The sequence below is a fragment of the Pristiophorus japonicus genome, chromosome 11 (genome assembly GCF_044704955.1).
Source record: "Pristiophorus japonicus isolate sPriJap1 chromosome 11, sPriJap1.hap1, whole genome shotgun sequence".
Classification (NCBI taxonomy): domain Eukaryota; kingdom Metazoa; phylum Chordata; class Chondrichthyes; family Pristiophoridae; genus Pristiophorus; species Pristiophorus japonicus.
The window spans coordinates 119,285,271-119,309,621 of NC_091987.1; positions in this window are offsets into that span (position 1 = coordinate 119,285,271).

Below are 24,351 nucleotides of genomic sequence, written 5' to 3' on the forward strand. Positions count from 1 at the left end.
GCCTTTGCTTTCACGGCCTCTGGCGGGGGGGAGGGAGAGAGTCCGATCGGAAAGAGGGCGCGGGGGAAGGCGAAACATCCCGAGGCGGATCCCCTCGATGCGCCAGACAGCTTGAACACCGCGCTCAGCCCAACCCAGTCACCGGCGAGCGCGGGGTGCCCTGAGCCCGTGCCTGAGCCCTTGACCAATACCACAGAAGGGCTCGGGCGCGGGCAAGAAAAGGAAAAGGGGGGGGTGGAGCGGGAGGCCTCGGCAGACATGGAGGTCTCCCTGCCTCCGCGCGCCCCCAGGAACAAAAGGAGGCGCGGCTCCGATGAGGCGGAGGGGGAACAACATCCCTCCGCGGAGGAGTCAGTGCCCGCCGCGTGTCCCGCGTCCCCAACCAGCGCTCCCAAGCTGCGCTGTAGGCGAGAGGAGTCTGTCCCCGGAGAGGGTGAGACAGTCGAGGTTGCCCAGCCTCTGCCTCCCGGGGATGGCGTGGAAGATCTGCCTGTCGTGGGGGGCGTGGGGCCAGCGGAGGAATGCATTGCCGCCGGGCCGGGCGTCCCAGGGACTGAGGCGGGCGGGGCCGAAAAGGCCGAACCTGAGTCCGCCCAGCTATTAATCAACTTGCCCCGGGAGTCGCTCGACCCGGCAGAAAATGAAATTCAGGAGTTTAATGACACTGTAAATGCTGGGCCGGGGGGTGGCAGCGGGGAGGGGGAGGAACACCCACCCTCGCCCCTTACTTTGGAGCTGGAGCACTTGGGGAGCCTGGGGATTTCCTATGGCCGGGTCTCTCCTTGTTCCCCGGTTCCTGGGGCGGAGGGGGAACCCCTTCCGCTGTCGTTTCCCGACCCAGCACCGTTTTTAAAAGAGCCCAGTGGGGACTCCTCTGCCGACGATCCTGGGGGTGGGATCGGGGCAGAGCCAGGGCCGGTTGGAGCGGCCGGTTCATTTGCCATACCTTGTGCGGTCGATGGGCCGGCTGCTGGCGGCCACCTCCCGGAGGAGGACGGGGACTCGGTGGGGGACGCGGGAGAAGAACTAGAGACCACCGCCAGGGAGGCGGTGGATCTGCTCGCGGCCGCCGCTGAGGCCCTCCTCATTCCTGCAATCGAACTCCGGGACTTTTTGGCCCAGAGCCGGGGTCGCTGCGACCAAGCCCGACTGGCCCTGGAAAAATGGTCCGAGCCAGAGCTGATCAAGGGGTCCGTCCGCGCCGCCGCTAAAACCTTGGCCGCGGGCGGGCCCTTGACAAAGGAGCAACACCTTGAGCTGCGCGAGCTCGAGGGACTCCTCGCTGGGCTGCGGAGGGAGCTGAGTTCAACAAAAGACTCCGCTCCCTCCTCCACAATAGGTTAAGGTAGAGGTTGCACTATGCTTTTGCCATGAAGATAACCATAGCCAGCCTCAACATCAACGGCGGCAGAGGGGCACGCCGTAGATTTGACAATTTTTCATTCTGCGGGAGGGGAAATATGCGGTGTGCTTCCTGCAAGAAACCCACACCGTTCCAGGAGACGAAGCCACGTGGCTCCTGGAATGGCAAGGAGAGGTCCGCATGAGCCACCTCACCGCCATTTGTAGTGGGGTGGCCATCTTGCTGGGCCCGCATTTTCAGCCGGAGATCTTGGGGGTCGAGGACCCCGTGCCAGGCCGCTTGCTGCACGTAACGGTTCGCCTGGGGGACGTGCCGCTCCATCTCGTGAACGTGTACGCCCCTCAGCCCGGCCCGCAGCAAACGCGCTTCTTTGAAGAGGTGTCCGCTCTTCTTGGCTCCGTCGACGTCGGCGACTGCATTGTCCTCGGGGGGGATTTTAACTGCACCCTCGAGGCGAGGGACCGCTCCGGTGCCCCGCAGTGCATGACGGCGATGGAGAAGTTGAGGGACCTGGTCGGGTCCTTCGACTTGGTGGACGTCTGGCGAAATCTCCACCCCGACTCCAGCGCCTTTACTTGGGTGAGGCCTGGAGTAGGATGGTCTAGAGTCGACCGCCTTTACGTGTCTCGGGCGTACGTTTCCTGCGTCCCGGCGGCCTCCATGCGGCCGGTGCCGTGTTCGGACCATCACCTGGTGTGGGCGGAGCTCGCTTCGCTCCGCGCGAGGACGGGGTCCGCGTACTGGCACTTTAACAACCGGCTGCTGGAGGACGTGCGGTTCCAGGACTCGTTCCGTCGATTCTGGTCCGACTGGAGAAGGAAGCAGGGGGGCTTCCCCTCCTTGAGGCTATGGTGGGACGTGGGCAAGGCTCACGTCCGCGTCTTCTGTCAAGAGTACGCGAGGGGGTCGACCAAGAGGCGGGCGGCCAGAGTCGGGCGCCTAGAAAAAGAGGTGCTCGACCTGGAAGCCCGTCTCGGTCAAGTCTCCAGGACCCGGCCCTGCGGACGGTGTACGAAGCGAAGAAGGCCGCGCTGAAGGACCTGCAGCTCGTCGGGTCCCGAGGCGCGTTCGTGAGGTCGCGGATCCGGTTCCTGCGGGATCTGGACCGCGGCTCCCCCTTCTTCTACGCGCTGGAAAAAAGGCAGAGTGTCCTGAAGCAGCTCTTGACGCTGCTGGCCGACGACGGCTCTCTCGTCTCGGATCCGGAGGGCGTCAACAACAGGGCCCGTGAATATTACGGGGCTCTGTTCTCTCCGGATCCGTCCAGCGAGGAAGCGCGTAGAGTTTTGTGGGAGGACCTGCCGAAGGTCAGCCCGGAGGGCGCCGAAAATCTGGAAGCTCCGCTAAGCCTGGCGGAGCTGACCGGTGCCCTCGCCCGGCTCTCGAGGGGAAAATCCCCGGGGCTGGACGGGCTGACCGTGGAGTTCCACAGGGCGTTCTGGGACGTCCTGGGGAGCGACTACGCGCGCGTCCTGGGGGAAAGTCTGGCGACCGGGGAGATGCCCCTCTCTTGGCGCAGGGCAGTCATCGTCCTGCTGCCTAAGAAGGGCGATCTCCGCCTCCTTAAGAACTGGCGCCCGGTCTCCCTCCTCAGCACGGACTACAAAATCTTCGCCAGGGCGATGTCTGCTCGCCTTGGTGCCGTGCTGGACCACATGATCCACCCCGACCAGTCCTACACGGTCCCGGGCCGGACAATCCACGATAACATCCATCTGGTCCGGGACCTCATCCATTGTTCCCAGGAGGCTGGTCTGTCGGTCGCCTTCCTATCCCTCGACCAAGAGAAGGCGTTCGACAGGGTGGATCACGACTATCTGCTCGGAAATCTGCGCGCTTTCGGGTTCGGGACGCTTTTCGTCGCCCAGATCCGACTTTTGTACGCCGCCGCGGAGTGTCTGATTAAGGTTAACGGGTCCTTGACGGCGCCCCTTCGCTTTAGGAGAGGGGTGCGCCAGGGATGCCCCATGTCCGGCCAGTTATACGCCGTTTGCGTGGAGCCTTTCCTGCGCCTCTTGCGGACGAGGTTGACGGGACTGGCTCTGCAAGGGCCGGGCGTGGGGGTCGTCCTCTCGGCTTACGCCGATGACGTGCTCCTCGCGGTAGAGGATCCCGCTGACCTGCGGAGGATGCGTGACTGCCAGGAGATCTACTCGGCCGCGTCCTCCGCCAGGATCAACTGGGAGAAATGTTCCGGACTCCTGGTGGGTCAGTGGCGGGTGGACTCCCTGCCGGAGGAGCTCAGGCCTTTTGCCTGGAGCACGACCCATCTCCTCTATCTGGGAGTCTACCTTAGCCCCGACGAGGGAGCCTGGCCGGCGAACTGGCAGGAGCTGGAGGCCAAGATTGCCGCTCGCCTAGGGCGCTGGACAGGACTGCTCCGAGTGCTGTCCTACAGGGGTCGAGCGCTAGTCATAAACCAGCTGGTGGCCGCAATGTTGTGGTACCGGCTGGTCACTTTGACCCCTCCCCCTGCGTTTGTCGCCAAGATACAGAAGAAGCTGGTGGACTTCTTCTGGAACAACAGGAAGCACTGGGTCTCTGCTGCGGTCTTGAGTCTCCCGCTTGAGGAGGGCGGTCAGTCGTTGATGTGCGTCAGCACCCAGCTCGCGACTTTCCGTCTTCAGACCCTGCAGAGATACCTTTACGTCGAGCCCCCTCCTAGGTGGTGTGCTCTGGCGACGTATTTCTTCCGCCAGCAGCGCGACCTCAATTATGACACGCAGCTCCTGTTTGTGAACTTGGGGGGTGTCAGGACCGCCCTCCGGGAGCTGCCTGTCTTTTACAAGGAACTCATCAGGGTCTGGAACAAAGTCTCCACCAAGCGCAGCTCTCCGCCGGCTGGAGTGGCGGCCGTCCTGCAGGAGCCGCTGCTCGGGAATCCGTACCTCCACGACCGAGGTTTTATGTGGCGGTCGGAAGAGAGAGCTGTGGCTGGTGAGGTGACCAGGGTCAGGGACCTGCTCGATGGCGGAGGAGCGGGCTGGATGGCGCCAGACACGCTGGCGCGGCGCCTAAATTCTGCCAACGTCCGCCACGCGGCCGATGCCATCGAGTCGCTAAAAACAGCTCTGGGCCCTGACTCCGTTAGGTGCATCGAGGAGGCTCAAGCACGTGGGGAGATCCCGTCCGAACTGACCCCCGTCCGGACGGAATTCCTCATCGGCGCCAAACCCCGGAACCTCCCTCGGGGGCCGGCGCCTCACAACTTGAGCCGCCTCGGGGAAATCCCCTCCGTGCCTTTCAGTTCCGCGCGGAGGGGTTTCCTGTACGGGCTGCTCCTGCACACCCTCAACTTTGCCATCCTCGCCGGCCGTCCGGACACGCCATGGCATACCATCTTGCCGTCCGGAGGAGGCGGGGGTCCCCGATGGAGGGCACTCTACGCAGGGGTCCTCCCACTATTCATCGGGGACTTGGCCTGGAGGGTGGTGCATGGAGCAGTGCCGTGCAACAAATTTTTAAGCCGGTTCACGGACTCCCAGGCCGCCTGCAATTTCTGCGGTCTGGAAGAGTCCGTGTTCCATGTTTTTATGGAATGCACAAGGTTGCAGCCCCTGTTTTATTATTTGAAGTGGCTGCTCCTGAAATTCTGGCTGCACTTCCGTCCCACTCTCCTGATCTTTGGGCACCCTGTGCGGAGGGGAGCGGGTAGGTCCGAAGGCCTCCTCGTAGGACTGCTCCTGGGCACGGCCAAGGGTGCCATCAGCCGGTCCAGGCAGCGGGCGGTCGAGGGGGTCGTTCAACCTGACTGCCTGCCTCTCTTCCGCTCTTACATCCGGTCCAGGGTGTCCTTGGAGATGGAGCACGCGGTGTCCACCGGTACGCTCGCGGCCTTCCGCGAGAGGTGGGCACCGGAGGGACTGGAGTGCATCATCACGCCCGGCAACCAAATTTTAATTTGATTTTATGTTTTAAAGTTTAATTTGTTTTAATTGCCAGTGCTTTTAGTGTCCCCCTTCCCTTTTATAGGGGGCACTGGGGAAAAATTGTGATTTTAGTGCCCAAAAAAAAAGAAAAAGCAAAACACAAAAAAAAACAAAAAAAGGAAAAAAAAGGGTCTTGTAAATGTCTGGTGTGTCACCCAGGTAGGGTGGCACGGTTTAATGTTTTTTGTTTTTGCAGATAAACTCCAAAAAGAGTTTCATGCACAAGGACCAATTGTGGAGCAGTGGAGGCATGTCCTGCACAGTTGGAGCTGTGCTGCAGTGAGGAGAGGAGCTACCAACCTTAGCTCCTGCCTGGAAGGCCTTGAGAGCCCTGAGAACAGCCCAGGAAGAGAAGGAAGGAAGGGGCTTCACCATCAACTTTCACCCAGAGGGAGAGGAGGAAAAAGCAGAAAACTTACAACTTTTTACCATTTCTACAAAGAGTTGGAGAGAGGGGGAAAGACCAACAACAACAACATCCAGTGTGGAAGGAGGGAGACTCTACCGTTCTACAGGTGGGTGTGGGTGCATTTCCCAAAAAGACTTTGTTGTATCGGTGGGGGGAGGAAAGAAGACCACTGAGGGCCGGAACATCGTGGGGGGTGTGTGTGTGTGGAAGTGTGTGTGGGGGCCTTGCTTACAACTAGGCCCCCCCCACAATTGAACCCCCCCCCCACCAATTGCCTAGCCTGGGATAGCTGGAGCTACCAGGCTGAAGATTCTTTAAACACCTAATTAAACATCTTTAGGAGTGTGTGCCTGGTTGGCTCTAGCTGCCCCAGGTGAAGACATCTTCTCCCCTCACCTGAAGACCACCCCAAAGACTATTTGTGTTTTGCCATCTGGGGATTGCACCCACCCACAGCTGCGAGGGGAGACCTGCCCTCGCAGTTCCCCCCCCTTCCCACCCCCCCTCTCTCTTTCTCTGTTACTCTCTGTTTCTCCCCTCTCTCTCTCTCTGAGAGCCCTTCCTTCCAAATTACAAAAAAAAAACAATTGAGACAACTGAGCAGAGGGAGCAAGGCCCCTCCCCAATTGCCAACTAGGGGAGAGGTGTGCCTCGTTAAAAGCTCCTCTGCTCAGTCTATATACGAGGCCAATTAAGACCATTAAGGCCTGTGACTTTGGGGTGGGTGTAGCCCTTAAAGGGACCCCGTGATGGCGACCCCATCCACGCCAGTGGCGGGGCCAGCAAGGACATATGCGCAGGCGGTGTCCACATCCACGGCACCTCCTGCGCCACCCGCTGCCCTGCCACCTTTTCAACTAATCACGAAAAAACACGGGGTCAAGAGCTACACTCACCCCACAATGACCATCGAGGAGTGCGTGCGGGCGATGGCTGGGGTAGTCGGCCCCTCGGCCATTGTCGCAGCCTCCAAGATGTCTGGGAAGGCCGTGTTCTTCCTGGGGTCGGAGCGGGCGGTGTCCCTTGCCCTCGAAAAGGGGCTCACGGTGGGCGGGACGTTCCTGCCGGTGGACCCTCTCGAGGCCACCGCGCAGAGGGTCATCGTGTCAAACGTCCCGCCCTTTGTTCCCGCTGAGCTCCTCCTCCCTCACCTACACCAACTGGGGGAGGTAAGGTCAGGGATCAACCCCATACCGCTCGGCCTCAGGGAGAACAGCCTGCGCCACGTGTTCTCCTTCCGCCGCCAGCTCTTTGTCCGGCTGGCACGGGAGGACACGACGGAAGGGCACTTCAATGTGGTGCACGAGGGGACTGCCTACCGCGTCTTCTGGACGTCGGACGGCGTGCGGTGCCATGCCTGCAGGGAGGTGGGGCACGTTCGCAAGAACTGCCCCGCCTCCAAGGCCGCCAAACCACCGAGGGCGGCCAAGGCTGGCGCCGCCGCCACCCCTCCCCCTAGTAGCGTCCGCGTGCCGGGAGCTGTGGGTGCTCGGGCATCGCCGGGGGCCTTTGCTTTCACGGCCTCTGGCGGGGGGGAGGGAGAGAGTCCGATCGGAAAGAGGGATCGGGGGAAGGCGAAACATCCCGAGGCGGGTCCCCTCGGTGCACCAGACAGCTTGAACACCGCGCTCAGCCCAACCCAGTCACCGGCGAGCGCGGGGTGCCCTGAGCCCGTGCCTGAGCCCTTGACCAATACCACAGAGGGGCTCGGGCGCGGGCAAGAAAAGGAAAAGGGGGGGGTGGAGCGGGAGGCTTCGGCAGACATGGAGGTCTCCCTGCCTCCGCGCGCCCCCAGTAACAAAAGGAGGCGCGGCTCCGATGAGGCGGAGGGGGAACAACATCCCTCCGCGGAGGAGTCAGTGCCCGCCGCGTGTCCCGCGTCCCCAACCAGCGCCCCCAAGCTGCGCTGTAGGCGAGAGGAGTCTGTCCCCGGGGAGGGTAAGACAGTCGAGGCTGCCCAGCCTCTGCCTCCCGGGGATGGCGTGGAAGATCTGCCTGTCGTGGGGGGCGTGGGGCCAGCGGAGGAATGCATTGCCGCCGGGCCGGGCGTCCCGGGGACTGAGGCGGGCGGGGCCGAAAAGGCCGAACCTGAGCCCGCCCAGCTATTAATCAACTTCCCCCGGGAGTCGCTCGACCCGGCAGAAAATGAAATTCAGGAGTTTAATGACACTGTAAATGCTGGGCCGGGGGGTGGCAGCGGGGACGGGGAGGAACACCCACCCTCGCCCCTTACTTTGGAGCTGGAGCACTTGGGGAGCCTGGGGATTTCCTATGGCCGGGTCTCTCCTTGTTCCCCGGTTCCTGGGGCGGAGGGGGAACCCCTTCCGCTGTCGTTTCCCGACCCAGCACCGTTTTTAAAAGAGCCCAGTGGGGACTCCTCTGCCGACGATCCTGGGGGTGGGATCGGGGCAGAGCCAGGGCCGGTTGGAGCGGCCGGGTCATTTGCCGTACCTTGTGCGGTCGATGGGCCGGCTGCTGGCGGCCACCTCCCGGAGGAGGACGGGGACTCGGTGGGGGACGCGGGAGAAGAACTAGAGACCACCGCCAGGGAGGCGGTGGATCTGCTCGCGGCCGCCGCTGAGGCCCTCCTCATTCCTGCAATCGAACTCCGGGACTTTTTGGCCCAGAGCCGGGGTCGCTGCAACCAAGCCCGACTGGCCCTGGAAAAATGGTCCGAGCCAGAGCTGATCAAGGGGTCCGTCCGCGCCGCCGCTGAAACCTTGGCCGCGGGCGGGCCCTTGACAAAGGAGCAACACCTTGAGCTGCGCGAGCTCGAGGGACTCCTCGCTGGGCTGCGGAGGGAGCTGAGTTCAACAAAAGACTCCGCTCCCTCCCCCACAATAGGTTAAGGTAGAGGTTGCACTATGCTTTTACCATGAAGATAACCATAGCCAGCCTCAACATCAACGGCGGCAGAGGGGCACGCCGTAGATTTGACAATTTTTCGCTCCTGCGGGAGGGGAAATATGCGGTGTGCTTCCTGCAAGAAACCCACACCGTTCCGGGAGACGAAGCCACGTGGCTCCTGGAATGGCAAGGAGAGGTCCGCATGAGCCACCTCACCGCCATTTCTAGTGGGGTGGCCATCTTGCTGGGCCCGCATTTTCAGCCGGAGATCTTGGGGGTCAAGGAGCCCGTGCCAGGCCGCTTGCTGCACGTAACGGTTCACCTGGGGGACGTGCCGCTCCATCTCGTGAACGTGTACGCCCCTCAGCCCGGCCCGCAGCAAACGAGCTTCTTTGAAGAGGTGTCCGCTCTTCTTGGCTCCGTCGACGTCGGCGACTGCATTGTCCTCGGGGGGGATTTTAACTGCACCCTCGAGGCGAGGGACCGCTCCGGTGCCCCGCAGTGCATGACGGCGATGGAGAAGTTGAGGGACCTGGTCGGGTCCTTCGACTTGGTGGACGTCTGGCGAAATCTCCACCCCGACTCCAGCGCCTTTACTTGGGTGAGGCCTGGAGTAGGATGGTCTAGAGTCGACCGCCTTTACGTGTCTCGGGCGTACGTTTCCTGCGTCCCGGCAGCCTCCATGCGGCCGGTGCCGTGTTCGGACCACCACCTGGTGTGGGCGGAGTTCGCTTCGCTCCGCGCGAGGACGGGGTCCGCGTACTGGCACTTTAACAACCGGCTGCTGGAGGACGTGCGGTTCCAGGACTCGTTCCGTCGATTCTGGTCCGACTGGAGAAGGAAGCAGGGGGGCTTCCCCTCCTTGAGGCTATGGTGGGACGTGGGCAAGGCTCACGTCCGCGTCTTCTGTCAAGAGTACGCGAGGGGGTCGACCAAGAGGCGGGCGGCCAGAGTCGGGCGCCTAGAAAAAGAGGTGCTCGACCTGGAAGCCCGTCTCGGTCAAGTCTCCAGGACCCGGCCCTGCGGACGGTGTACGAAGCGAAGAAGGTCGCGCTGAAGGACCTGCAGCTCGTCGGGTCCCGAGGCGCGTTCGTGAGGTCGCGGATCCGGTTCCTGCGGGATCTGGACCGCGGCTCCCCCTTCTTCTACGCGCTGGAAAAAAGGCAGAGTGTCCGTAAGCAGCTCTTGACGCTGCTGGCCGACGACGGCTCTCTCGTCTCGGATCCGGAGGGCGTCAACAACAGGGCCCGTGAATATTACGGGGCTCTGTTCTCTCCGGATCCGTCCAGCGAGGAAGCGCGTAGAGTTTTGTGGGAGGACCTGCCGAAGGTCAGCCCGGAGGGCGCCGAAAATCTGGAAGCTCCGCTAAGCCTGGCGGAGCTGACCGGTGCCCTCGACCGGCTCTCGAGGGGAAAATCCCCGGGGCTGGACAGACTGACCGTGGAGTTCCACAGGGCGTTCTGGGACGTCCTGAGGAGCGACTACGCGCGGGTCCTGGGGGAAAGTCTGGCGACCGGGGAGATGCCCCTCTCTTGGCGCAGGGCAGTCATCGTCCTGCTGCCTAAGAAGGGCGATCTCCGCCTCCTTAAGAACTGGCGCCCGGTCTCCCTCCTCAGCACGGACTACAAAATCTTCGCCAGGGCGATGTCTGCTCGCCTTGGTGCCGTGCTGGACCACATGATCCACCCCGACCAGTCCTACACGGTCCCGGGCCGGATAATCCACGATAACATCCATCTGGTCCGGGACCTCATCCATTGTTCCCAGGAGGCTGGTCTGTCGGTCGCCTTCCTATCCCTCGACCAAGAGAAGGCGTTCGACAGGGTGGATCACGACTATCTGCTCGGAACTCTGCGCGCTTTCGGGTTCGGGACGCTTTTCGTCGCCCGGATCCGACTTTTGTACGCCGCCGCGGAGTGTCTGATTAAGGTTAACGGGTCCTTGACGGCGCCCCTTCGCTTTAGGAGAGGGGTGCGCCAGGGATGCCCCATGTCCGGCCAGTTATACGCCGTTTGCGTGGAGCCTTTCCTGCGCCTCTTGCGGACGAGGTTGACGGGACTGGCTCTGCAAGGGCCGGGCGTGGGGGTCGTCCTCTCGGCTTACGCCGATGACGTGCTCCTCGCGGTAGAGGATCCCGCTGACCTGCGGAGGATGCGTGAGTGCCAGGAGATTTACTCGGCCGCGTCCTCCGCCAGGATCAACTGGGAGAAATGTTCCGGACTCCTGGTGGGTCAGTGGCGGGTGGACTCCCTGCCGGAGGAGCTCAGGCCTTTTGCCTGGAGCACGACCCATCTCCTCTATCTGGGAGTCTACCTTAGCCCCGACGAGGGAGCCGGGCCGGCGAACTGGCAGGAGCTGGAGGCCAAGGTCGCCGCTCGCCTAGGGCGCTGTACAGGACTGCTCCGAGTGCTGTCCTACAGGGGTCAAGCGCTAGTCATAAACCAGCTGGTGGCCGCAATGTTGTGGTACCGGCTAGTCACTTTGACCCCTCCCCCTGCGTTTGTCGCCAAGATACAGAAGAAGCTGGTGGACTTCTTCTGGAACAACAGGAAGCACTGGGTCTCTGCTGCGGTCTTGAGTCTCCCGCTTGAGGAGGGCGGTCAGTCGTTGGTGTGCATCAGCGCCCAGCTCGCGACTTTCCGTCTTCAGACCCTGCAGAGATACCTTTACGTCGAGCCCCCTCCTAGGTGGTGTGCTCTGGCGACGTATTTCTTCCGCCAGCAGCGCGACCTCAATTATGACACGCAGCTCCTGTTTGTGAACTTGGGGGGTGTCAGGACCGCCCTCCGGGAGCTGCCTGTCTTTTACAAGGAACTCATCAGGGTCTGGAACAAAGTCTCCACCAAGCGCAGCTCTCCGCCGGCTGGAGTGGCGGCCGTCCTGCAGGAGCCGCTGCTCGGGAATCCGTACCTCCACGACCGAGTTTTCATGTGGCGGTCGGAAGAGAGAGCTGTGGCTGGTGAGGTGACCAGGGTCAGGGACCTGCTCGATGGCGGAGGAGCGGGCTGGATGGCGCCAGACACGCTGGCGCGGCGCCTAAATTCTGCCAACGTCCGCCACGCGGCCGATGCCATCGAGTCGCTAAAAACAGCTCTGGGCCCTGACTCCGTTAGGTGCATCGAGGAGGCTCAAGCACGTGGGGAGATCCCGTCCGAACTGACCCCCGTCCGGACGGAATTCCTCATCGGCGCCAAACCCCGGAACCTCCCTCGGGGGCCGGCGCCTCACAACTTGAGCCGCCTCGGGGAAATCCCCTCCGTGCCTTTCAGTTCCGCGCGGAGGGGTTTCTTGTACGGGCTGCTCCTGCACACCCTCAACTTTGCCATCCTCGCCGGCCGGCCGGACATGCCGTGGCGTACCATCTTGCCGTCCGGAGGAGGCGGGGGTCCCCGATGGAGGGCACTCTACGCAGGGGTCCTCCCACTATTCATCGGGGACTTGGCCTGGAGGGTGGTGCACGGAGCAGTGCCGTGCAACAAATTTTTAAGCCGGTTCACGGACTCCCAGGCCGCCTGCAATTTCTGCGGTCTGGAGGAGTCCGTGTTCCATGTTTTTATTGAGTGCACGAGGTTGCAGCCCCTGTTCCATTATTTGAAGGGGCTGCTCCTGAAATTCTGGCTGCACTTCAGTCCCACTCTCCTGATCTTTGGACACCCTGTGCGGAGGGGAGCGGGTAGGTCCGAAGGCCTCCTCGTAGGACTGCTCCTGGGCACGGCCAAGGGTGTCATCAGCCAATCCAGGCAGCAGGCGGTCGAGGGGGTCGTTCAACCTGACTGCCTGCCTCTCTTCCGCTCTTACATCCGGTCCAGGGTGTCCTTGGAGATGGAGCACGCGATGTCCACTGGTATGCTCGCGGCCTTCCGCGAGAGGTGGGCACCGGAGGGGCTGGAGTGCATCATCACGCCCGGCAACCAAGTTTTAATTTGATTTTACGTTTTAAAGTTTAATTTGTTTTAATTGCCGGTGCTTTTAGTGTCCCCTTCCCTTTTATAGGGGGCACTGGAAAATTGTGATTTTAGTGCCCCAAAAAAAAAAAAAAAAATGAAAAACACAAAAAAAAAAGGAAAAAAGAGCCTTGTAAATGTCTGGTGTGTCACCCAGGTCGGGTGGCATGGTTTAATGTTTTATGTTTTTGCAGGTAGACTCTAAAAGAGTTTCATGCACAAGGACCAATTGTGGAGCAGTGGAGGCGTGTCCTGCACAGTTGGAGCTGTGCTGCAGTGAGGAGAGGAGCTACCAACTTTTGCTCTTGCCTGGAAGGCCTGGAGAGCCCTGAGACCAGCCCAGGAAGAGGAGGAAAGGGCTAGCTTGCTACCCATTCAACATCCGGAGGGAGAGGAGGAGCACAGAAACAATTTTAACATTTAATACAACTACAGAGAGTTGGAGAGAGGGAGAAAAAACAACAACCTGTGTGGAAGGAGGGAGAGTCTACAACATTCTACAGGTGGGTGTTGGTGCATTTCCCCGTAAAGACTTTGCTGTATCGGTGGGGGGAGGAAAGAAGACCACTGAGGGCCGGAACATCGCGGGGGGTGTGTGTGGGTGGAAGTGTGTGTGGGGGCCTTGCTTACAACTAGGCCCCACACACAATTGACCCCCCCCCCAATTGCCTAGCCTGGGATAGCTGGAGCTACCAGGCTGAAGATTTTATTTACCACCTCTTTAAACATCGTTAGGAGTGTGTGCCTGGTGGCTCTAGCTGCCCCAGGTGAAGACATCTTCTCCCCTCACCCGAAGACCACCCCAAAGACTATTGTGTGTTTTGCCATCTGGGGATTGCACCCACCCACAGCTGCGAGGGGAGACCTGCCCTCGCAGTTCCCCCCCTCCTTCCCACCCCCCTCTCTCTTTCTCTGTTATTCTCGGTTTCTCCCCTCTCTCTCTGAGAGCCCTTTTTCTTCCAAATTAATTGTGAAAAAACAATTGAGACAACTGAGCAGAGGGAGCAAGGCCCCTCCCCAATTGCCAACTAGGGGAGAGGTGTGCCTCGTTAAGAGTTCCTCTGCTCAGTCTTACTATAAGAGGCCAATTAAGACCATTAAGGCCTGTGACTTTGGGGTGGGTGTAGCCCTTAAAGGGACCCCGTGATGGCGACCCCATCCACGCCGGTGGCAGGGCCAGCGAAGACATATGTGCAGGTGGCAACCGCTTCCATGGCACCTCCTGCACCACCCGCTGCCCTGCCACCATTCAGACTTATTACAAAAAAACACGGGGTCAAGAGCTACACTCACCCCACAATGAGCATCGAGGAGTGCGTGCGGGCGATGGCAGGGGTAGTCGGCCCCTCGGCCATTGTCGCAGCCACCAAGATGTCTGGGAAGGTCGTGTTCTTCCTGGGGTCGGAGCGGGCGGTGTCCCTGGCCCTTGAAAAGGGGCTCACGGTGGGCGGGACGTTCCTGCCGGTGGACCCTCTCGAGGCCACCGCTCAGAGGGTCATCATTTCAAACGTCCCGCCCTTTGTTCCCGCTGAGCTCCTCCTCCCTCACCTACACCAACTGGGGGAGGTAAGGTTGGGGATCAACCCCATACCGCTCGGCCTCAGGGAGAACAGCCTGCGCCACGTGTTCTCCTTCCGCCGCCAGCTCTTTGTCCGGCTGGCGCGGGAGGAGACGACGGAGGGAAGTTTCAATGTGGTGCACGAGGGGACTGCCTACCGCGTCTTCTGGACGTCGGACGGCGTGCGGTGCCATGCCTGCAGGGAGGTGGGGCATGTTCGTAAGAACTGCCCCGCTTCCAAGGCCGCCAAACCACCGAGGGCGGCCAAGGCTGGCACCGCCGCCACCCCTCCCCCTAGTTGCGTCCACGTGCCGGGAGCCGTAGGTGTGCGGGCATCGTCGGAGGCCTTTGTTTTCACGGCCTCCGGCGGGGGGGAGGGAGAGCGTCCGATCGAAAAGAAGGCGCGGAACAAGGCGAAACATCTAGAGGCGGGTCCCCTCAGTGCGCCGGAAAGTTTGACCACCGCGCTCAGCCCAACCCAGTCACCGGCGAGCGCGGGGTGCCCTGAGCCCGTGCCCGAGCCCTTGACCAATACCACAGAGGGGCTCGGGCGAGGGCAAGATAAGGAAAAGGGGGGGGCGGAGCGGGAGGCCTCGGCAGACATGGAGGTCTCCCTGCCTCAGCGTACCTCCAGCAACAAAAGGAGGCGCCGCTCCGTTGAGGCGGAGGGGGAACAACATCCCTCCGCGGAGGAGGCGGTGCCCGCCGCGTGTCCCGCGTCCCCCACCAGCGCCCCCAAGCAGCGCCGTAGGCGGGAGGAGTCTGTCCCCGGGGAGGGTGAGACAGTCGAGGCTGCCCAGCCTCTGCCTCCCGGGGAGGGCGTGGAGGATCTGCCTGTCGTGGGGGGCGTGGGGATCGCGGAGGAAAGCATTGCCGCCGGGCCGGGCGTCCCGGGGACTGAGGCGGGCGGGGCCGAAAAGACCGAACCTGAGCCCGCCCAGCCAATATCCAACTTCCCCGAAGGCAGAAACACAAATGAACAAATTTAATGAAACTGAACATGCTGGGCCGGGGGGTGGCAGCGGGGAGGGGGAGGAACACCCACCTTCGCCCCTTACTTTGGAGCTGGAGCACTTGGGGAGCCTGGGGATTTCCTATGGCCGGGTCTCTCCTTGTTCCCCGGTTCCTGGGGCGGAGGGGGAACCCCTTCCGCTGTCATTTCCCGACCCAGCACCATTTTTAAAAGAGCCCAGTGGGGACTCCTCTGCCGACGATCCTGGGGGTGGGATCGGGGCAGAGCCAGGGCCGGTTGGAGCGGCCGGTTCATTTGCCGTACCTTGTGCGGTCGATGGGCCGGCTGCTGGCGGCCACCTCCCGGAGGAGGACGGGGACTCGGTGGGGGACGCGGGGGAAAATCTAGAGACCACCGCCAGCGAGGCGGTGGATCTGCTCGCGGCCGCTGCCGAGACCATCCTCATTCATGCAAAGGAACTCCGGGACTTTTTGGCCCAGAGCCGGGGTCGCTGCAACCAAGCCCGACTGGCCCTGGAAAAATGGTACGAGCCAGAGCTGATCAAGGGGTCCGTCCGCGCCGCCGCTTAAACCTTGGCCGCGGGCGGGCCCTTGACAAAGGCGCAACACCTTGAGCTGCGCGAGCTCGAGGGACTCCTCGCTGGGCTGCGGAGGGAGTGGAGTTCAAGTAAAGACTCCGCTCCCCCCCCACAATAGGTTAAGGTAGAGGTTGCACTCTGCTTTTGCCATGAAGATAACCATAGCCAGCCTCAACATCAACGGCGGCAGAGGGGCACGCCGTAGATTTGACAGTTTTTCGCTCCTGCGGGAGGGGAAATATGCGGTGTGCTTCCTGCAAGAAACCCACACCGTTCCGGGAGACGAAGCCACGTGGCTCCTGGAATGGCAAGGAGAGGTCCGCATGAGCCACCTCACCGCCATTTCTAGTGGGGTGGCCATCTTGCTGGGCCCGCATTTTCAGCCGGAGATCTTGGAGGTCGAGGAGCCCGTGCCAGGCCGCTTGCTGCACGTAACGGTTCGCCTGGGGGACGTGCCGCTCCATCTCGTGAACGTGTACGCCCCGCAGCCCGGCCCGCAGCAAACGCGCTTCTTTGAATAGGTGTCCGCTCTTCTTGGCTCCGTCGACGTCGGCGACTGCATTGTCCTCGGGGGGGATTTTAACTGCACCCTCGAGGCGAGGGACCGCTCCGGTGCCCCGCAGTGCATGACGGCGATGGAGAAGTTGACGGACCTGGTCGGGTCCTTCGACTTGGTGGACGTCTGCTGAAATCTCCACCCCGACTCCAGCGCCTTTACTTGGGTGAGGCCTGGAGTAGGATGGTCCAGAGTCGACCGCCTTTACATGTCTCAGGCGTACGTTTCCTGCGTCCCGGCGGCCTCCATGCGGCCGGTGCCGTGTTCGGACCACCACCTGGTGTGGGAGGAGCTCGCTTCGCTCCGCGCGAGGACGGGGTCCGCGTACTTGCACTTTAACAACCGGCTGCTGGAGGACGTGCGGTTCCAGGACTCATTCCGTCGATTCTGGTCCGACTGGAGAAGGAAGCAGGGGGGCTTCCCCTCCTTGAGGCTATGGTGGGACGTGGGCAAGGCTCACGTCCGCGTCTTCTGTCAAGAGTACGCGAGGGGGTCGACCAAGAGGCGGGCGGCCAGAGTCGGGCGCCTAGAAAAAGAGGTGCTCGACCTGGAAGCCCGTCTCGGTCAAGTCTCCAGGACCCGGCCCTGCGGACGGTGTACGAAGCGAAGAAGGTCACGCTGAAGGACCTGCAGCTCATCGGGTCCCGAGGCGCGTTCGTGAGGATGCGGATCCGGTTCCTGCGGGATCTGGACCGCGGCTCCCCCTTCTTCTACTCGCTGGAAAAAAGGCAGAGTGTCCGTAAGCAGCTCTTGACGCTGCTGGCCGACGACGGCTCTCTCGTCTCGGATCCGGAGGGCGTCAACAACAGGGCCCGTGAATATTACGGGGCTCTGTGCTCTCCGGATCCGTCCAGTGAGGAAGCGCGTAGAGTTTTGTGGGAGGACCTGCCGAAGGTCAGCCCGGAGGGCGCCGAAAATTTGGAAGCTCCGCTAAGCCTGGCGGAGCTGACCGGTGCCCTCGACCGGCTCTCGAGGGGAAAATCCCCGGGGCTGGACGGACTGACCGTGGAGTTCCACAGGGCGTTCTGGGACGTCCTGGGGAGCGACTACGCGCGGGTCCTGGGGGAAAGTCTGGCGACCGGGGAGATGCCCCTCTCTTGGCGCAGGGCAGTCATCGTCCTGCTGCCTAAGAAGGGCGATCTCCGCCTCCTTAAGAACTGGCGCCCGGTCTCCCTCCTCAGCACGGACTACAAAATCTTCGCCAGGGCGATGTCTGCTCGCCTTGGTGCCGTGCTGGACCACATGATCCACCCCGACCAGTCCTACACGGTCCCGGGCCGGACAATCCACGATAACATCCATCTGGTCCGGGACCTCATCCATTGTTCCCAGGAGGCTGGTCTGTCGGTCGCCTTCCTATCCCTCGACCAAGAGAAGGCGTTCGACAGGGTGGATCACGGCTATCTGCTCGGAACTCTGCGCGCTTTCGGGTTCGGGACGCATTTCGTCGCCCGGATCCGACTTTTGTACGCCGCCGCGGAATGTCTGATTAAGGTTAACGGGTCCTTGACGGCGCCCCTTCGCTTTAGGAGAGGGGTGCGCCAGGGATGCCCCATGTCCGGCCAGTTATACGCCGTTTGCGTGGAGCCTTTCCTGCGCCTCTTGCGGACGAGGTTGACAGGACTGGCTCTGCAAGGGCCGGGCGTGGGGCTCGTCCTCTCGGCTTACGCCAATGACGTGCTCCTTGCGGTAGAGGATCCCGCTGACCTGCGGAGGATGCGTGACTGCCAGGAGATTTACTCGGCCGCGTCCTCCGCCAGGATCAACTGGGAGAAATGTTCCGGACTCCTGGTGGGTCAGTGGCGGGTGGACTCCCTGCCGGAGGAGCTCAGGCCTTTTGCCTGGAGCACGACCCATCTCCTCTATCTGGGAGTCTACCTTAGCCCCGACGAGGGAGCCTGGCCGGCGAACTGGCAGGAGCTGGAGGCCAAGGTCGCCGCTCGCCTAGGGCACTGGACAGGACTGCTCCGAGTGCTGTCCTACAGGGGTCGAGCGCTAGTCATAAACCAGCTGGTGGCCGCAATGTTGTGGTACCGGCTGGTCACTTTGACCCCTCCCCCTGCGTTTGTCGCCAAGATACAGAAGAAGCTGGTGGACTTCTTCTGGAACAACAGGAAGCACTGGGTCTCTGCCGCGGTCTTGAGTCTCCCGCTTGAGGAGGGCGGTCAGTCATTGGTGTGCATCAGCGCCCAGCTCGCGACTTTCCGTCTTCAGACCCTGCAGAGATACCTTTACGTCGAGCCCCCTCCTAGGTGGTGTGCTCTGGCGACGTATTTCTTCCGCCAGCAGCGCAACCTCAATTACGACACGCAGCTCCTGTTTGTGAACTTGGGGGGTGTCAGGACCGCCCTCCGGGAGCTGCCTGTCTTTTACAAGGAACTCATCAGGGTCTGGAACAAAGTCTCCACCAAGCGCAGCTCTCCGCCGGCTGGAGTGGCGGCCGTCCTGCAGGAGCCGCTGCTCGGGAATCCGTACCTCCACGACCGAGGTTTTATGTGGCGGTCGGAAGAGAGGGCTGTGGCTGGTGAGGTGACCAGGGTCAGGGACCTGCTCGATGGCGGAGGAGCGGGCTGGATGGCGCCAGACACGCTGGCGCGGCGCCTAAATTCTGCCAACATCCGCCACGCGGCCGATGCCATCGAGTCGCTAAAAACAGCTCTGGGCCCTGACTCCGTTAGGTGCATCGAGGAGGCTCAAGGACGTGGGGAGATCCCGTCCAAACTGACCCCTGTCCGGACGGAATTCCTCATCGGCGCCAAACCCCGAAACCTCCCTCGGGGGCCAGCGCCTCACAACTTGAGCCGCCTCGGGGAAATCCCCTCCGTGTCCTTCATTTACGCGCAGAGGGGTTTCCTGTACGGGCTGCTCCTGCACACTCTCAACTTTGCCATCCTCGCCTGCCGTCCGGACATGCCATGGCGTACCATCCTGCCGTCCGGAGGAGGCGGGGGTCCCCGATGGAGGGCACTCTACGCAGGGGTCCTCCCACAATTCATCGGGGACTTGGCCTGGAGGGTGGTGCACGGAGCAGTGCCGTGCAATAAATTTTTAAGCCGGTTAACAGACTCCGAGGCCGCCTGCAATTTCTGCGGTCTGGAGGAGTCCGTGTTCCATGTATTTATTGAATGCACGAGGTTGCAGCCCCTGTTCCATTATATGAAGGGGCTGCTCCTGAAATTCTGGCTGCACTTCAGTCCCACTCTCCTGTTCTTTGGGCAAACTGTGCGGAGGGGAGCGGGTAGGTCCGAAGGCCTCCTCATAGGACTGCTCCTGGGCACGGCCAAGGGTGCCATCAGCCGGTCCAGGCAGCGGGCGGTCGAGGGGGTCGTTCAACCTGACTGCCTGCCTCTCTTCCGCTCTTACATCCGGTCCAGGGTGTCCTTGGAGATGGAGCACACGGTGTCCACTGGTACGCTCGCGGCCTTACACGAGAGGTGGGCACCGGAGGGACTGGAGTGCATCATCACGCCCGGCAACCAAATTTTAATTTGATTTTACGTTTTAAAGTTTAATTTGTTTTAATTGCCGGTGCTTTTAGTGTCCCCCTTCCCTTTTATAGGGGGCACTGGGGAAAAATTGTGATTTTAGTGCCCAAAATAAAACCAAAAAAAAGAAAAACACAAAAAAAAAGGAGAAAAAAAAAAAGGGCCTTGTAAATGTCTGGTGTGTCACCCAGGTCGGGTGGCATGGTTTCATGTCTTTTTTGTTCACAGATAAACTCAAAAAGAGTTTTCATGCACAAGGACCAATCGTGGAGCAGTGGAGGCATGTCCTGCACAGTTGGAGCTGAGCTGCAGTGAGGAGAGGAGCTACCAACCTTAGCTCCTGCCTGGAAGGCCTGGAGAGCCCTGAGAACAGCCCAGGAAGAGAAGGAAGGAAGGGGCTTCACCACCAACTTTCACCCAGAGGGAGAGGAGGAAGGCAGAAAACTTTTAACATCTTTACCTTTTCTACAAAGAGTTGGAGAGAGGGGGAAAGACCAAAACAACATCCAGTGTGGAAGGAGGGAGACTCTACCATTCGACAGGTGGGTGTGGGTGCATTCCCGAATAGACTTTGCTGTATCGGTGGGGGGAGGAAAGAAGACCACTGAGGGCCGGAACATCGCGGGGGGTGTGTGTGTGTGGATAGTGTGTGTGGGGGTCTTGCCTACAACTAGGCCCCCCCCACAATTGAACCCCCCCCCCCCCAATTGCCTAGCCTGGGATAGCTGGAGCTACCAGGCTGAAGTTTTCATTTCTTTAACCACCTATTTAACATCATTAGGAGTGTGTGCCTGGTGGTTCCAGCTGCCCCAGGTGAAGACATCTTCTCCCCTCACCCGAAGACCACCCCAAAGACTATTTGTGTTTTGCCATCTGGGGATTGCACCCACCCACAGCTGCGAGGGGAGACCTGCCCTCGCAGTTCCCCCCCCTTCGCATCCCCCTCTCTCTTTCTCTGTTACTCTCTGTTTCTCCCCTCTCTGTCTGAGAGCCCTTTTCCTCCCAAATTGATTGGAAAAATATAAAACAATTAAGACAACTGAGCAGAGGGAGCAAGGCCCCTCCCCAATTGTCAACTAGGGGAGAGGTGTGCCTCGTTAAGAGCTCCTCTTCTCAGTCTATTAAACGAGGCCATTTAAAGACCATTAAGGCCTGTGACTTTGGGGTGGGTGTAGCCCTTAAAGGGACCCCGTGATGGCGACTCCATCCACGCCGGTGGCGGGGTCAGCAAAGACATATGCGCAGGCGGCGTCGACATCCACGGCACGTCCTGTGCCACCTGCTGCCCTGCCACCTTTCAGATTAATTACGAGAAAACACGGGGTCAAAAGCTACACTCACCCCACAATGAGCATTGAGGAGTGCGTGCGGGCGATGGCTGGGGTAGTTGGCCCCTCGGCCATTGTCGCAGCCTCCAAGATGTCTGGGAAGGCCGTGTTCTTCCTGGGGTCGGAGCGGGCGGTGTCCCTGGCCCTCGAAAAGGGGCTCACGGTGGGCGGGACGTTCCTGCCGGTGGATCCTCTCGAGGCCACCGCACAGAGGGTCATCGTGACGAACGTCCCGCCCTTTGTTCCCACTGAGCTCCTCCTCCCTCACCTACAACAACTGGGGGAGGTAAGGTCGGGGATCAACCCCATACCGCTCGGCCTCAGGGAGAGCAGCCTGCGCCACGTGTTCTCCTTCCGCCGCCAGCTCTTTGTCCGGCTGGCGCGGGAGGAGACGACGGAGGGCTATTTTAACGTGGTGCACGAGGGGACTGCCTACCGCGTCTTCTGGACGTCGGACGGCGTGCGGTGCCATGCCTGCAGGGAGGTGGGGCACGTTCGCAAGAACTGCCCCGCCTCCAAGGCCGCCAAACCACCGAAGGCGGCCAAGGCTGGCGCCACCGCCACCCCTCCCCCTCGTTGGGTCCGCGTGCCGGGAGCCATAGGTGCGCGGGCATCGTCGGGGGCCTTTGTTTTCACGGCCTCCGGTGGGGGGGAGGGAGAGCGTCCGATCGAAAAGAGGGCGCGGAAGAAGACAAGACATCTAGAGGCGGGTCCCCTCAGTGCGCCAGAAAGTTTGACCACCGCGCTCAGCCCAACCCAGTCACCGGCGAGCGCGGGGTGCCCTAAGCCCGTGCCCGAGCCCTTGACCAATACCACAGAGGGGCTCGGGCGAGGGCAAGATAAGGAAAAGGGGGGGGCGGAGCGGGAGGCCTCGGCAGACATGGAGGGCTCCCTGCCTCCGCGCACCCCCAGGAACAAAAGGAGGCACCGCCCCAATGAGGCGGAGGGGGAACAACATCCCTCCGTGGAGGAGGTGGTGCCCGCCGCCTGTCCCGCGTCCCCCACCAGCGCCCCCAAATTGCGCTGTAGGCGCGAGGAGTCTGTCCCCGGGGAGGGTGAGGCAGTCGAGGCTGCCCAGCCGCTGCCTCCTGGGGATGGCGTGGAAGATCTGCCTGTCGTGGGGGGCGTGGGGCCAGCGGAAGAATGCGTAGCCGCCGGGTCGAGCATCCCGGGGACTGAGGCGGGCGGGGCCGAAAAGGCCGGACCTGAGCCCGCCCAGCCAATACCCAACTTCCCCCGGGATTTGCTCGACTCGGCAGAAACTGAAAATATGAAAATTTTTACTCAATCTGTACACGCTGGGCTGGGGGGTGGCGGCGGTGAGGGAGAAGAACAACAACCCTCGCCCCCTACTGTGGAGCTGGGGGAATTGGAGGACCTGGAACATTACTTTGACCAGGTCTCTCCCTGTTCCCCGGTTCCTGGGGCGGAGGGGGAACCCCTTCCGCTGTCGCTTCCCAGCACCAATTTTAAAAGAGCCCAGTGGGGACTCCTCTGCCGACGGTCCTGGGGGTGGGATCGGGGCAGAGCCAGGGCCAGATGGAGCGGCCGGGGCATTTGCCGTACCTCGTGCGGTCGACAGGCCGGCTGCTAGCAGCGACCTCCCGGAGGGGGACGGGGACTCGGTGGAGGACGCGGGTGAAGATCTCGAGTCCATCGCCAGTGAGGCGGTGGATCTGCTCGCGGCCGCCACTGAGACCCTCCTCATTCCCGCAGAGGAACTCCGGGACTTTTTGGTCCAGTGCCGGGGTCGCCGCGACCAAGCCCGTCTGGCCCTGGAAAGATGGTCCGAGCCGGGGCTGCTCATCGCGTCCGTCCGCGCCGCCGCTAAAACCATGGCCGCGGGCGGGCCCTTATCAAAGGCTCATGGCCTTGAGCTGCGCCGGCTCAAAAAGTTCCTCGCTGGGCTGCTGAAGGACTGGAGGTCAACAAACGACTCCACTCCTCCCCCACAATAGGTTAGGTAGAGGTTGCACTATGCTTTTGCCATGAAGATAACCATAGCCAGCCTCAACATCAACGGCAGCAGAGAGGCACGCCGTAGATTTAACAATTTTTCGCTCCTGCGGGAGGGGAAATATGCGGTGTGCTTCCTGCAAGAAACCCACACCGTCCCGGGAGACGAAGCCACGTGGCTCCTGGAATGGCAAGGAGAGGTCCGCATGAGCCACCTCACCGCCACTTCTAGTGGGGTGGCCATCTTGCTGGGCCCGCATTTTCAGCCGGAGATCTTGGGGGTCGAGGAGCCCGTGCCAGGCCGCTTGCTGCACGTAACGGTTCACCTGGGGGACGTGCCGCTCCATCTCGTGAACGTGTACGCCCCTCATCCCGGCCCGCAGCAAACGCGCTTCTTCGAAGAAGTGTCCGCTCTTCTTGGCTCCGTCGACGTCGGCGACTGCATTGTCCTCGGGGGGGCATTTTAACTGCACCCTCGAGGCGAGGGACCGCTCCGGTGCCCCGCACTGCATGACGGCGATGGAGAAGTTGAGGGACCTGGTCGGGTCCTTCGACTTGGTGGACGTCTGGCGAAATCTCCACCCCGACTCCAGCGCCTTTACTTGGGTGAGGCCTGGAGTTGGATGGTCTAGAGTCGACCGCCTTTTCGTGTCTCGGGCGTACGTTTCCTGCATCCCGGCGGCCTCCGTGCGGCCGGTGCCGTGTTCGGACCACCACCTGGTGTGCACGGAGCTCGCTTCGCTCCGTGCGAGGGCGGGGTCCGCGTACTGGCACTTTAACAACCTGCTGCTGGAGGACGTGCGGTTCCAGGACTCGGTCCGTCGATTCTGGTCCGACTGGAGAAGGAAGCAGGGGGGCTTCCCCTCCTTGAGGCTATGGTGGGACGTGGGCAAGGCTCACGTCCGCGTCTTCTGTCAAGAGTACGCGAGGGGGTCGACCAAGACGCGGGCGGCCAGAGTCGGGCGCCTAGAAAAAGAGGTGCTCGACCTGGAATCCCGTCTCAGTCAAGTCGTCCAGGACCCAGCCCTGCGGACGGTGTACGAAGCGAAGAAGGCCGCGCTGAAGGACCTGCAGCTCGTCGGGTCCCGAGGCGCGTTCGTGAGGTCGCGGATCCGGTAACTGCGGGATCTGGACCTCGGCTCCCCCTTCTTCTACTCGCTGGAAAAAAGGCAGAGTGTCCGTAAGCAGCTCTTGACGCTGCTGGCCGACGACGGCTCTCTCGTCTCGGATCCGGAGGGCGTCAACAACAGGGCCCGTGAATATTACGGGGCTCTGTTCTCTCCGGATCCGTCCAGCGAGGAAGCGCGTAGAGTTTTGTGGGAGGACCTGCCGAAGGTCAGCCCGGAGGGTGCCGAAAATCTGGAAGCTCCGCTAAGCCTGGCGGAGCTGACCGGTGCCCTCGACCGGCTCTCGAGGGGAAAATCCC